The sequence below is a fragment of the Spermophilus citellus genome (genome assembly GCF_964194105.1).
Source record: "Spermophilus citellus genome assembly, chromosome: 8".
In the NCBI taxonomy this organism is placed as follows: Eukaryota; Metazoa; Chordata; class Mammalia; order Rodentia; family Sciuridae; genus Spermophilus; species Spermophilus citellus.
In genome coordinates this window covers 4,179,123-4,191,711 of record NC_138189.1, presented here as the reverse complement: position 1 = coordinate 4,191,711, position 12,589 = coordinate 4,179,123, and the positions used below count along the sequence as shown (strand labels likewise).

The 12,589-nt window shown below is 49.3% G+C and overlaps 1 protein-coding gene and 1 long non-coding RNA gene across 7 annotated transcripts in view; one reads left to right on the top strand and one right to left on the bottom strand.

Moving 5' to 3' along the window:
- Positions 1 to 762: 762 nt before the first annotated feature.
- LOC308654597 lies at positions 763 to 3,403 on the bottom strand. Its single transcript, XR_014023301.1, has 3 exons — positions 3,301 to 3,403; positions 3,032 to 3,193; positions 763 to 1,240 (listed from the first exon to the last, which is right to left on the bottom strand). It is a non-coding gene; the product is annotated as an uncharacterized lncRNA (long non-coding RNA).
- The window catches only part of TBC1D14 (TBC1 domain family member 14), a 99,194-nt gene continuing 89,718 nt past the window's right edge, over positions 3,114 to 12,589 (top strand). For 2 of the 6 annotated variants that reach the window (XM_081304226.1, XM_081304223.1), the window contains exon 1: positions 3,493 to 3,660. The gene's annotated coding sequence lies outside the window, so the exon portion shown is untranslated. Of the gene's footprint in view, positions 3,162 to 3,491; positions 3,661 to 12,589 lie in introns of those variants that run through there. The other 4 variants (XM_081304221.1, XM_081304225.1, XM_081304224.1 and 1 more) reach the window with 4 other exon arrangements.

Genomic DNA, 12,589 nt, shown 5'->3' with positions numbered 1-12,589 from the left:
CACGTTGAGTCCTAGCATGGAGTATGGTATGGACCCAGAACCATTTGAGTCCTAGCATGGAGTATGGTATGGGCCCAGAACCAGGTTGAGTCCTAGCATGGAGAGTGATATGGACCCAGAAGCACGTTGAGTCCTAGCATGGAGTATGGTATGGGCCCAGAACCACGTTGAGTCCTAGCATGGAGTATGGTATGGACCCAGAACCATGTTGAGTCCTAGTCTGGAGTGTGATATGGACCCAGAACCATGTTGAGTCCTAGCATGGAATATGGTATGGACCCAGAACCACGTTGAGTCCTAGCATGGAATATGGTATGGGACCAGAACCATGTTGAGTCCTAGAATGGAGTATGGTATGGACCCAGAATCACGTTGAGTCCTAGTACGGAGTATGGTATGGATCCAGACCATGTTGAGTCCTAGAATGGAGTATGGTATGGACCCAGAACCACGTTGAGTCCTAGCGTGGAGTGTGATATGGACCCAGAAGCACGTTGAGTCCTAGCGTGGAGTATGATATGGACCCAGAACCACTTGAGTCCTAGCGTGGAGTATGATATGGACCCAGAACCACGTTGAGTCCTAGCACAGAGAATGGTATGGACCCAGAATCACGTTGAGTCCTAGCATGGAGTATGGTATGGGCCCAGAACCACGTTGAGTCCTAGCATGGAATGTGATATGTACCCAGAATCACGTTGAGTCCTAGCATGGAGTGTGGTATGGGCCCAGAACCACGTTGAGTCCTAGCGTCGAGTATGATGCTGTTACTAATTTTATTCATGCTGTGGACCCTGGTGGCCCATAAGAGGAATCTGGGTAGGAAGGAGGATGATGATGGTAAGACATTGTAGGCAGAGCTGAGACCTGGGTTGAATGCCTTTGCCTCCCAGCCTCTTTCCTCACCTCCAAGATATGAGTAACTGCCTCAGCTTGGCAGGTTATGAAACTCGACTGTTTGGCACTTGGGCTGACACTGGGTGCAGACAAGGCATGAACATGATCCCAGTCAACACCTATGATAAAGGCCACATCTAGGGGCAGGGAATAGTGGCACACATATGTGCTGGGGAAATGAGGTCCCTCTGGAGAGATGAGGGGCGTGGCAGAGGCCTCCAGACTGTGTGCTGACATCCTGCCCCACTCAACCACAAGTCCTTCTGTCCTTCTCTCTCAATACTCATTGTTGGAGCTCTGGTGCCCTGGTGTGCCTCCTGAGGTCTTCCAGACAACCATTTTCCTTAGGACAAAATTGCATATATAAACGTACATCTGTCTGTCCTGGGAACTCTGTGAGGGAAGCAGTTGAGGCTGTGGGCCACTCTAGTGTCCCCAATGCCCAGCAGGTGCTCAGGTATGGTTTCCATGGATATTGGACATCCCAGGAAAGGCATCCTCACTCCTCTGAGGGAGGATGAGGTCAGGGTGGAGGGTCTCTCCTCATGGTGGTGGGTTGGCCAACACACTTTCTTGATGCTGCTGGGGGCGGGTGGTGCTGTCAGGACTCACTGGGAGGTGTTTTCTCTGAGGCAATGGGCAAGTGGGGAGGAACCGAACTGCTGAGAGTTGCAGGGCTGTTTGCTGTTTTTGATTTTGTCAGACTCAAGTCATAATGAGACTGCATCTAGCAGACATGTGTACTCTTCTGACAAAAGGCAGGACACAGGTCAAGTCACAGGGCCAGTGTAAGTGACCATGGACTCCCAAGGAGAGGCTCTGAATCCTGGCAGCAGGTTGGTGAAGGTGAGAGCAGGGCAGACAGAGGGCGCCAAACACAAACCTGTGGACCACAAACTCTAGTTCTAGATTCCTGACAATGGCAGTTTCTTGTCACTGTAGCGTTTTAAAAGGCTGAGACTCAGAATTAGGGGTGGAAGGGAGCTGGGGCTCAAGGAACACCATCAAAGCAGGCTTGCTCATCCCAAGTATCAGTTGTAAGAACTGAGCAGGGCTGAGGCAAGTCTGTGTTTCTGTTAGTACTCAAAACCAGCTGCCAGGTTATTGTTTTTGCTTAAAACCACCGGAAATTTAAGCATTTATTATGCACCAAATACTGTGAGAAATGTCTGTGAGGCCTCTCTTGCATTCTATTGAGACCACATTTTCAAATCTCCACTCTTCTGCCGGGAGACTAGGTACTGAATTTTTAGAACTCTGACTTGGGGAAAAAACACAAGTTAGGAGTTCCCTGCCCATCCCTAAGGACAATGGCCCACTGCAAGCTTTCAGACTACCTATCCCGCAGCTGGTCTTTCATCCTCCCACGGATTCAGCTGTAGTCTCTGGAGTTTCCCCTCTAGTAATTATTCAAACTATGAAAACCCTCAGGACTCCTAATATAAACCCACGCCTTCCGGCTCCTGCCACTGAAGTCTTTGCTCTTGCTATGATGTCCTTAGGATATAATTTCAATCTAACAAATACTCAACTATCCAGTATTTGCCAGGCACAGGGAAAAGAGCAGCAAATCAAATAAGCTCGGTTTGGCTCAGAACCTATATTCCATAGGGGGGATGAGAATCAGTTACTTGTGTGATTTCCTACACACTAACTCAGGGCCTCACTAAGTCTCTCTTTGACCCATCAGAAGGACTTCTCTGAGCCATTTCTCACTCTGTTAAACGGACTTGATCATAGATTGCATCTCTGGAGATTCTGCAACGCTGAAGCAAAATAGGGCATATAAACGTTAGGCCAGTGGTTCCCAAACTTGTCTACACCTAACACAGCTTTCAAAATGCATTTGCAAAGCCTGTTGCAAACCTCCGGAGGCCACTGGCATGCAGCGCTTTGGAATTTCAAAAGACTCAGGTTTAAAAAGCAGACAGATTTGGGAATTAAGTCAGGCACTGAGTGAAAGCGCAACGAGCGAGCAATCAGAAAAGCCCGTTTTACAGATTAAAAGGCTAAGGCTGGGCGGGGAGGGTGCCAAAGCGCAGTTCCGGAGCCACAAACCCCGGACGTGAGGCCGGGTCTTCCACACAGACCACCTTCCCTCCGCGGGCTGAGCCCGGCCATCACTCCCACACACCTGCAGGGAAAAGGCTCCCATCGATGCGCTCCGCCGCTCGGCTCCCCACGCCTGGTCCTTGCCCATTCGTGCCCCTTCCTCCTCCCGGCCGCTTCCCACTTCCAAGATGGCCGCGGGTGGAGCCGATCAGGTAAGGGCCCCTGTCGGACGCCTGCGGCGGCTCTGCAGACACAAAGGGCCTCTCAGAGCTCTTTCGCAGCTCCGTTAGGCCCTTGCAATAGAAAAGCGCCAGGGATGCCGCTCTGGAGGTCGGAGGCTGCTGGACCGACCGGCTTGGAGCTCGCAACTTCGCAGAATCCGCGGTGGGGGGCGACGGCTACCGTAGAGGAGCTGACGCAGTCCGGCAGGGGGCGTGGTGACGGGGTGCGGGGCGTGGCGAGAGCGCGTGGGGGCGTGGCGATGGGGCGCGGGGCGTGGTGAGAGCGCGTGGGGGCGGGGCGGGGCGTGACGAGGGGGCGCGGGGCGGGGCGAGAGTGTGCCTCTGTTGGCCGCGGGCAGCTTGCGCGCACCTGCCTGGGATCCGCTGCCTGTGGTGCGTCGGCCGCCCTGGCCCAGCGAGTAGCGGGTCCCGCCAGGCTTGGGCTGCGGGCCCACCGGCCGGGGATGGCGTCGCAGCTGCGCTGACTGCGGTACTGAGGGCTCCGCGGGGGCCGGGCCGTGAGGGCGGGCAGGCGCGGGCCGCTGCCACCTGCTGCCGCCGGCGGCCGGAGCGACGCTGCCCGAGGCGCGGCGCTGCCCGGACACCGCCGCGCCCCCTCCTGCGCGAGGGCTGCCCCGGCGCGCGGCAGGCCCGGTGGGGGCGGCGCTGCGGCCCGCGGGGAGACCCTGCGGTGACTCGCTCCTCCTCCGGAACTTGGCGGAAAGTTTTCCCCTCAGACTCACCGCTCCTGCGCGCCCGGCAGAGCCGGCCGCTCGGCGCGCAGGACCCCTTCCGGGAGCCCCGGGGCCGCGGAGACCCTGGCCGGAGAGTCCCTGCGGTGGGCAGCCGGGAGGCTGGAGGCCGGTCGCGTGTCCTCGCGGCCCGCTATCCAGGCGCGGGGACGGGGCTCTCCCCTGCAGGAGTGGGTCAACGCGGTGGGGCGCGGCCACCGTGAGGACGCTGGCCTGGAGGCAGGCCGACTGGCCCTTGTGGATTCCAGAGTGAGCCCAAGCAGCGGGCATTTCAGTGACCATTTCAGCGACTGCTGACTAGGCTGCTTGAAACCATTTCTGTCTTAAAGTTGCATAGAGTACCGTTTTCTCCCGCGTAAAATTGGAAGTTGCTTTGGAAGGTTCTGTAGACAACCACGCACTTTGCCGTGACTAAGGCCACCAGGGAGTCACCATAGTGTCTTGGGGACTGAGCATTCACCCTTCTGCCCTGCCCCCAATCTGTAGAATGTTAGTACCTAGTTTTCTTGGCTTTTTTTATTGGGAATGGATTGCCTGCTGGGCACCGGCAGGTGCTTTGCAGGAACTGGGCTGGTCTTTACAGCGTAATTGGAACACTTCCTGCTGACCAGCTTATCAGGACAGTACCAACCCAAGTCTCAAGTTTGAGTATGGCTTTTCCCTCCAGCTCTCTTAACTGCCTTCTTAGTTTTTGTGTATTTTAGACCCTTGAGATTTTGAGCTCCACACTCTGACTGAGACCCAGCTCTAGGGAACCTGGCTTGAGGCTGTGCTCATGCCAGGACACACCCTTTGGGAAATTAGAGAACTAAGGTTAAAGGTTGATCTGCTTGGCTTGTCACTACATTGTTCAGGTGGGGAATTTGAGGTCCAGAGCGCAGTCAGAGCTGTGCAGCAGGTGCTAGGAGAAATATTAGCAACAGGAAGAAGCTGTACCATGAGCTTCCTATGCACAGAGTGGCTGTTTCTGGGCTTGCTTATGCAAATGTGTTGCTAAAATAGTGGGGCTGAGTTGGCTGGCCCTATTTGGTGCCCAGTGAAGAATAATACCAGCCAACAGCTTCTAGGCTTAGCTCATGCCAGGCATAGTTCTAAAGGCTTTATGTGGGTTTCTTCTCCTAATGTTGTCAACTGCCTAATGAAGTAGGTCTAGTATTGTTCCCACTTTGCTACAAGGAAACTGAAGCACAGGGAGGTTAAGAAACTAACCCAGAGTCACACAACTGGTAGGTGGAGGAGCTGGGAATTTAACCCCAGGCAGTCTACTTCTAGAGCCTGTGTTATTTTTCCCTTGCTTATTTTTAAAATTTTTCTGTTGAAATCTAACATACATACAGAGAAATATAAAACTTGATTTCAGTTTAATGATTGTCACAAACTTTAGAGCATATATTCTTAAGTACTCCACAGGTCATGTATGTATGGGCTTTGGTGTAGACTTGGTCTGAGTCCAGTTTTCTTTGCTGTGTGATCCTGAATGAGATACTTAGCCTCTCTGAGTCTGTTTCTTCAGTGTTCTTGGCAGGCTTGTGATGATTACAGCACGTGATGGCCCCTAGCCATGAATAGTACATGGTAAATGCTCAGTGGTTGGTATATTAACAATTAAAATAATACATTATGTGCCTTTATTAGGTGGTCTGAATATCTTCTCAGCCTGTTAGTTGCCTTCCAGTTACTTCACAGGTACTTATGACAGTTGGGTTTGGTCACTTTCTAAATGTGGCTGAGACATTTTAGAGAAGAGGGAGCAGTCCATATGTTCAGTCTCCTTAATTTAAAGTGTCCCATTTTTGACTTTTAAACATAACCACCTGAGACCTGTGTAAGTGTCTTGTCTGTTAGGGCTGTGAAGGAGCCTTTGGGGACCTCAACAGTTTAACCCTTTTTGGCCTGGTGTACTGAGTATTCATGGATGAAACCTGTTTAAATAGCATCTTAGAGGGTACCTGGAAGTTGCCATTCATCTTCCAGAGGTATCTAGGTAATTTTTTAAGAATTATTTTTATCTTAAAGAATAATGCATTTCAGAAACCCCAGTTTTTGTGATTTGTCTTTCCACTGTGCATAATGCATATTGGACACTGTTGGTTCCTTTAGGCATCGTGCCTGATGGTGTAGAGTGAGCACTTGCAGTCAGCTTGGGCTAGACCAGCACGGCTGCTTTATCACATGTCCCCCCTCAGACTCAAGGCTGTGATGTGGTAGCAATACTCAAAGCTCTTTAGGTGGTGGTGGAGGTCACCTAGATTATGGGTGTGAACATTGAGCACAGGGCCCCATGCGTCACATGTTCCTGGAAGGCAGAGCTAGTGTTAATTGTTCATGTAGAGATACTGAGATCTAGCTCTAGCCTGGTCCTTTCTGCCTCAGCCAACACTTTAATTCAAGAATAGAGACTTGCTGCTGGTTGGTGCCTATGAGCCCTCTACACAGCAAGTGGGTTCACATGGAGGTGGCACACACTATGGTTCTCCTCATGTCAAAGGCTGATCATTTCTCCTGACTGGTCCGTGCCTGGGGTTGAGCTGCAGGCCTGGTACAGCAACCATTCCTGGGAGAAAGCTGATAGTGCCACCAGATTTTTTCCCCAGGAAACACAGAGGACCCCCCAGAGGCACATATTGGGAACAGAAGACTGGCAGGGGGAACAGCGGGGAGGGGCTGCCATGAGACCTGGAGTAGATCACGCATCTGGCTCAGCTAGGGGGTGTTCCTTGTGTGAAATGCAGTCTACTGTCTCCCCCGTGACCATAGTAAGCTCTGGAGGAGGTGCCAGCTGTCTGCATGTGGCCTTTGTAAGCAGCAGAGCTTCCAGGGAGCCAGGGAATTACAGACCTGGGGTCCAGTGCTGACCTTGGCAAGTCACATGCCTCAGTTTCCTTCTCTGTGCAGTGGGGATAATACTTAGCTGATGGGGTTGAGCCAGGATGGTACATTCAGAGTTGAGAATGAAGCCCAGGACTCATCAAATTGTAATTTCATGGTGATAACTGGGTGTGGTGTCTGATGTACAGTCCTGGTCCTGTCTTCCTGCAACTTTAGCTCTGGGAATTGTATGCCCTTAGGCCATGACTGAGTAGAGATGGTTTGTGTATGCTTGACCCTAAAGAATGAGGATCTGGAAATTGGGCATGGCTGGGTTGGGGGAGTCTCTGCAGCCAGGATAAGTCCTCTGTCCTTTGAAGGTTAAAGTGAGCAGTGCAGCCCCTTGCTGATGGGGTTACAAGCAGGTTGATCCCCTCAGGACCATCCAGAGAGGAGCCTAGAACAGGAAGGACTGCTCAGGGCCTGTGTTCTGGGCAAGGTGCTAGAAGACATCAGCACATATGGCAGCAGGCTTCTCCCTGAAGCTGCCCATGAGTATGTGTTTTTCCCTTTGAGGACATAACTAAATCATTTGGTTTGGGTTTCATAAATGGTTTTTTATTTATGCAGACTTTCATCAAGATCTAGTCTCACTGCTTTTTAAAGAAAAGAAAATCAGACTGTTGCTTCTAGGTGGGATTGCTTCTCACAGCCCTGTCCAGAGTCGCCCGTTGTTCCAGTCCCTCAGGCAGTTTTCCTTTTTGCCTCGTGCAGAGCTCAATGTTGGGGCAGGCACATCAAATTCAGATGGTCTTGCTGAGTGGAATAAAAACAGTCTTCCTCTTATCCACATTTCACATCTTGCATGTTTTTTTCTTGTCCGGAAAGTGATTAATCATTGTTAGTCCTGTGTTGAGTGCCTGCCTCCCTGGCAGGGACCGCTCCTTCCTCCCTGAGCTGACTGAGCTGAGGTTGCTCAGGCCACCATTGGTGCTGCTGGTAAGTTAAGGTTGTGGATTTAGGAAGACAAATGTGATAGGAAGGATTATGTTTCACTTTCCTGACCATCCAGTATGGACAGTGGCGCCTCACTGTCAGGTCTGGTACCCAACACGATATAGGAATGGATGGCCATAGCTTACTTAGTTGCTTGTGTCTGTTGTCTGTGCACGTTGTCAGGAACCCCATGGCAAGGGTTTTCTTCCTCCTGTTGCTGCTTCTAGTGCTCATCTTGTTCTTGGAACATAACCCAACTCTCCACAGAGGTTACTTGGTTGTGACTGTCCCTGAAACATGCCCACCAAAGAACTTAGCAGTTAGTAATATTTAATTCAGCAAGTAATCCATGCTAAGTTTTTGGCAATGCAGTGGTGTCTAGAAATGAGAAAGACTATGCCTGCCTGAAACTTGGAATCCATTGAAGAGAGACATGAAAAAAGGCATAAAATCTAGTTGTTTTAGGTGGGGTGTGGCCAAAAGGATTCAGGAGGAGGGAAGTCCTGTAGCTCTTGGGAGAGATGGGGAGGGCTTTTCAGGGGAGGTAGACTTTGCAGGCAGTGATAGAGTGGCTCCTTGTGCCACATACTGCTGGAGCCCAAGAACCCTGGTGGCCTGGGTGGGAAGAGTGCACTTGAGAGTGGTCCCATTGCATGTCGGGGCCAAAGATACTGGTGCACAGGAGGCAGAGCCTGTGGGGAGACCATTGCTTATTCAGGCTCTGTCTGTGTTTAGAATGCATTTGACTTGGAGGCAGGCCATTTGCCTCTGGCCACTTTCCAAAGTCCACCCCATAGCCTTGTCTCAGGCATGTACCTTGTTCATACAACCTATCCCTTGTGTGGCATCAGCAATAGGCAGGTGGCCTGAAGTACAGCTTCTGGTTTTATGGCATTAGGTAGAAAGGATTGAAGACAGCTGGCCTTGGTCTTGCTGTGTGTTGGAAGAGGAGATACCTTTTCCCTTTTAGGTTTATTTCTCTTGAAGACCAACACTCTGTTCCTGAGGTTTAAGGAACTTAACCCAGACTTGGGACCAATAGAGGCCTCAAAGGTCTCCGGACTTCCCTAGAAGTAAGGCCCTGGGGCTGCTATCCCCAGCTTCCATGGTAGAGGAGAAGGGAATAGGACAGAGGCTATACCAGTTGGCTGAGGGCTCTCAGCCCCTCTTCCTTCTTCCCTGTGCTTTCCTCTTGGTGAGAATCTGAGAAAGGGTCCTTAGAGTGCCATGCGTGAAACACAATTGTCTCACTTAACCAGTTTCCAATACTGCAGACATAATTGGCTGCCTTGTTTGCCCAGGCACTGATTTTCCTAGGAAGGGTAGACTTGCTACACGTTCCTGTCCACTCAAATGCCAGAACTTCTTGTGGGCAAACACATATCTCTTCTGTAAACAGTTTAGAGCCATCATTTGTAGGTGCTATAGCTCTTTCTGTGGCTTGACAGTTGAGGGAATGGCACATTCCTGGGCACCTACTGTGTGTCAGTGCTGGCTGACTGGGCTCTCACCAGATCTTATTTCTTTTAACTTAGAGCAGCCTGTGAACAGTGTGTTGCTGCTTGTTGTACTGTGGGGGAGGAGGGAAGGTGAGATGCAGAAAGGTGCAGCACCTCACCTGGCCTGTGAGCCCCCCACTACTTAAGTTGCAGAGCCAGAACTGCAGTGTTGGAGATGCTTAGCCCTGTATAGTGTCAGGATTTCCTCTTTTTATGGCTCTTTGCCAGTTTGATCCCTTGGAGTATTGATGGTATTTTGATAACTTTAATTACCTTTAACCTTGTCAAAAATAGCTCTTAACTGTGATTTTTTTTGGGAGGGGGTCAGGGTTGTATTTTTCTTTCAGTTAAGAAAGTGTAACTAGGCATGAGGTGCAAGTCTGTAAATCCAGTGACTTAGGAGACTGAGGCATTAGGATCCCAAGTTGAAGGCCAGTCTCAGCCACTTAGTGAGGCCCAAAGCAACTTAGATCCTATCTATCTCAGAAGGTAAAAAGGGCTGGGGACATAGCTCAGTGGTTAAGTGCCCCTATACCCTCTACTCCCCTCCCCCGCCCCCACAAAAAATACGACTTTCAAATTTATGTATGTTTGAATATACCTGCATCTTCCTTTGTGAATCCTGTTATTCATAACATAACAACTTGAGGGGTTTTCCCAGATCAGGGAACATACAGATAGTGTGCAGTGGCCTTGCCTTAGGGGAACACGTGGCTGTGGACTTAGGATAGAAGTTCAGAGCACTGAGCCTTGCACAGACTTGCACCATTTTATACCTGGTGAAAAGATTCCCAGATCCTTTTGGAAGGTGAACTGAGTATTTGCTCTATAGGTTTAAGGAATATTTTATTTTTTGTAGTGCCTATGAATTTCACTTTTGTGTCTATCTCTAATTTTGTCTGTATGTTTATCCTGGTGTAGTATAGTATAGTTTTCTAAGAAAAATTGATAATCAATTAGTACAACACCGGGATTAAATAATCCTTCCTACTCACTGGGTCCTATTTCTTGTTTTTATATAGTTCAGTCTATTTCTGAATTCTGCTTTTCGATTCATTCCTTTACTTTTCTATTTTTGCTCCTGTGCTATGCTGTCTGAGCAGCTCCTTCAGTTTCTAGGAGGGAGGGAGAGAGGGAGGATACTCCCCTCCCCCTTTTCTGCTTTAATGAATTTGCTTCTGTCTTGGCACTGACTCCTGAACTTTCAGAAGCTAAGATAATAGCCCAGCCCAGGCAGCCACTGTTCTTCACTACTGCAGAGCCTCAGCCTCACCCGGATGATAGCAAAAGGCCTCTGGGCCAGGTGCCTACTCAGTGCTTTCTTCCAAGGCCTTTGGTGGAGCTGGGACCAGAATACAGGAATGTCTTGAGTGCAAAGTTCTGTCTTCATTCTGTTCTACTCTGGGGTGTGGATTTCAGTGCGCCATCTGAATTCTTAGGGTTTTTTTTTTTTTTTTTTTTTTTTTTTGTACTGGAGATTTAACCCAGGGATGTTTAACCACTCAGTCACTTCCCCAGCCCTTTTTATTTTTTATTTTTGAGACAGGGTCTCACTAAGTTGCTTATGGCCTTGCTAATTTGGTGAGGCTGGACTTGAACTTGTGATCTTCCTGTCTCAGCCTTACGAGCCTCTGGGATTATTGGTATGTGTCACCACACCTGGCTGAATTCTTAGCTGTGACATTTTCAAGACAAACAAAAGGTAACCAGACACAGGTTAGGATTGGCAGTCTGCTGTGGGCTCTTCTCCAGGCTGTTTCATGTATCCTACCATCCCTCACCTTAGGCCAGAGCACTTTGGACATGGCCTTGGATATGTGTGTGGCACCAGTACTTTTGACTTTTCTTGTTCTAGTTTTGATTTTTGTGGTTCCGTTACTGGTGGTTTATCATCACTGAGCTATCCTCTCAACCTGGGTTTTATAACCGTATAGTAGCCATTCTAAACTAGGCAGGACCCTCGTTGGGGCCCACAGATTGCAGCTCTGCCACGGGGTAGCAGTAGGATCCTGGGCCCACTTTTAAGTCTCTTGGCACCTGGTTTCCACTGTGGAAAAGGGTTGGCATGTCCTGCCTATGAGGTAAGTGTGGCTGTGCTTACGGCAAGACATGGCCAGCTCAGGCCTGGTTGTGCAGTGTCACTGCAGATGGTCTATGTAATTCTTTTTGCTCTTTTTCTGTCCTAATGAAGATATCTTGATTTTTGTGCTGCCTAGTAATGAGTAGAACCTTAACTTATTTGTGGGTTGTGAATTCATATACTTTTTAAAAAATTTAAAATTTTTAAAAATTCTAGTTTCATAAACATTTGATAGTGTTATCCTATTTGTCATTTGCCCCCCTGAATTAGCTTTGTGTAACTGTGACAAAATACCTGAGATAACAACTTATGAGAAAGAAAGGTTTATTTTGGCCCATAGTTTCAGGTTTCAGTTCACGGTCACTTGGCTCTGTTGCTTTGGGCCTGGGGTAGCATGGTACATCCTGGTAGGAGTACATGGTTGAAGAGGCTTCTTCCCCTCATGGTAGCCAGGAAGTAAGAAGAGCAATAGGAAGGGTCCCAATATCGTCTTCAAGGCACACTCCTAGTAACCCAAATTCCTCCCATTGAGCCCTATTAGAAATAACCAGAGTGCCACAAGGAATCCAATATGAGCTGGGAAGTAGCTCAGCAAGGCAACTTTACCTCTACCAGGAAGGTGTGCTCCGGAGTCTGGCTAATAAGCCCGCTTAGGTGGGCAGTCCTCCAGTTTTATCCCTAATGCTGCACTGCCCCTTGCTCTGACAGGAGGAGTTCAGGGTTATAGTCTACACAACTGGCTAATTTTAAGATTGGGGTGGGCAAAGGGAAGGACTATAGTTAAAATGGCTATGATTGGATCTTACCTCCCAGTTAAGCTAAGCACTCTAGTAGTAGTATGGTTAACGGACCTCTGGACTTTCTGTTTCTCACAGCCCTGCCTCCCAAAGGTGCCACCACTTCCCCAAAGTGCCATAGTTTGTAGACCAACTTTTCAACACATAGACCTCTGGGGACATTCAAATCCAAATTATAGTATGCTCCCTGACCTCCAAATAAAAAAGAAAACTTCCTCCCTGCCTAGCACAGTTCTCAGGTTCCCAGCACTGTCCTGAGTATCAGAAATGTGACTGGTGGGGTGACAATGATGAAGATAATGATTTTTGCTTTAGATATATGCTTTGTTTGGGTTATTTTCTGACATGATAGTGCATGTTAACATTCTTGATGTGGTTGGTTCTGAATCAAAATTTGGTTATGTGGGACTCTTTCCATGGCATCCCCCTTTAGAAGGGATGTCCTAGTAGTGAGCTGTGTCTGAGGAATGGCATCTGTGGGTTTTAT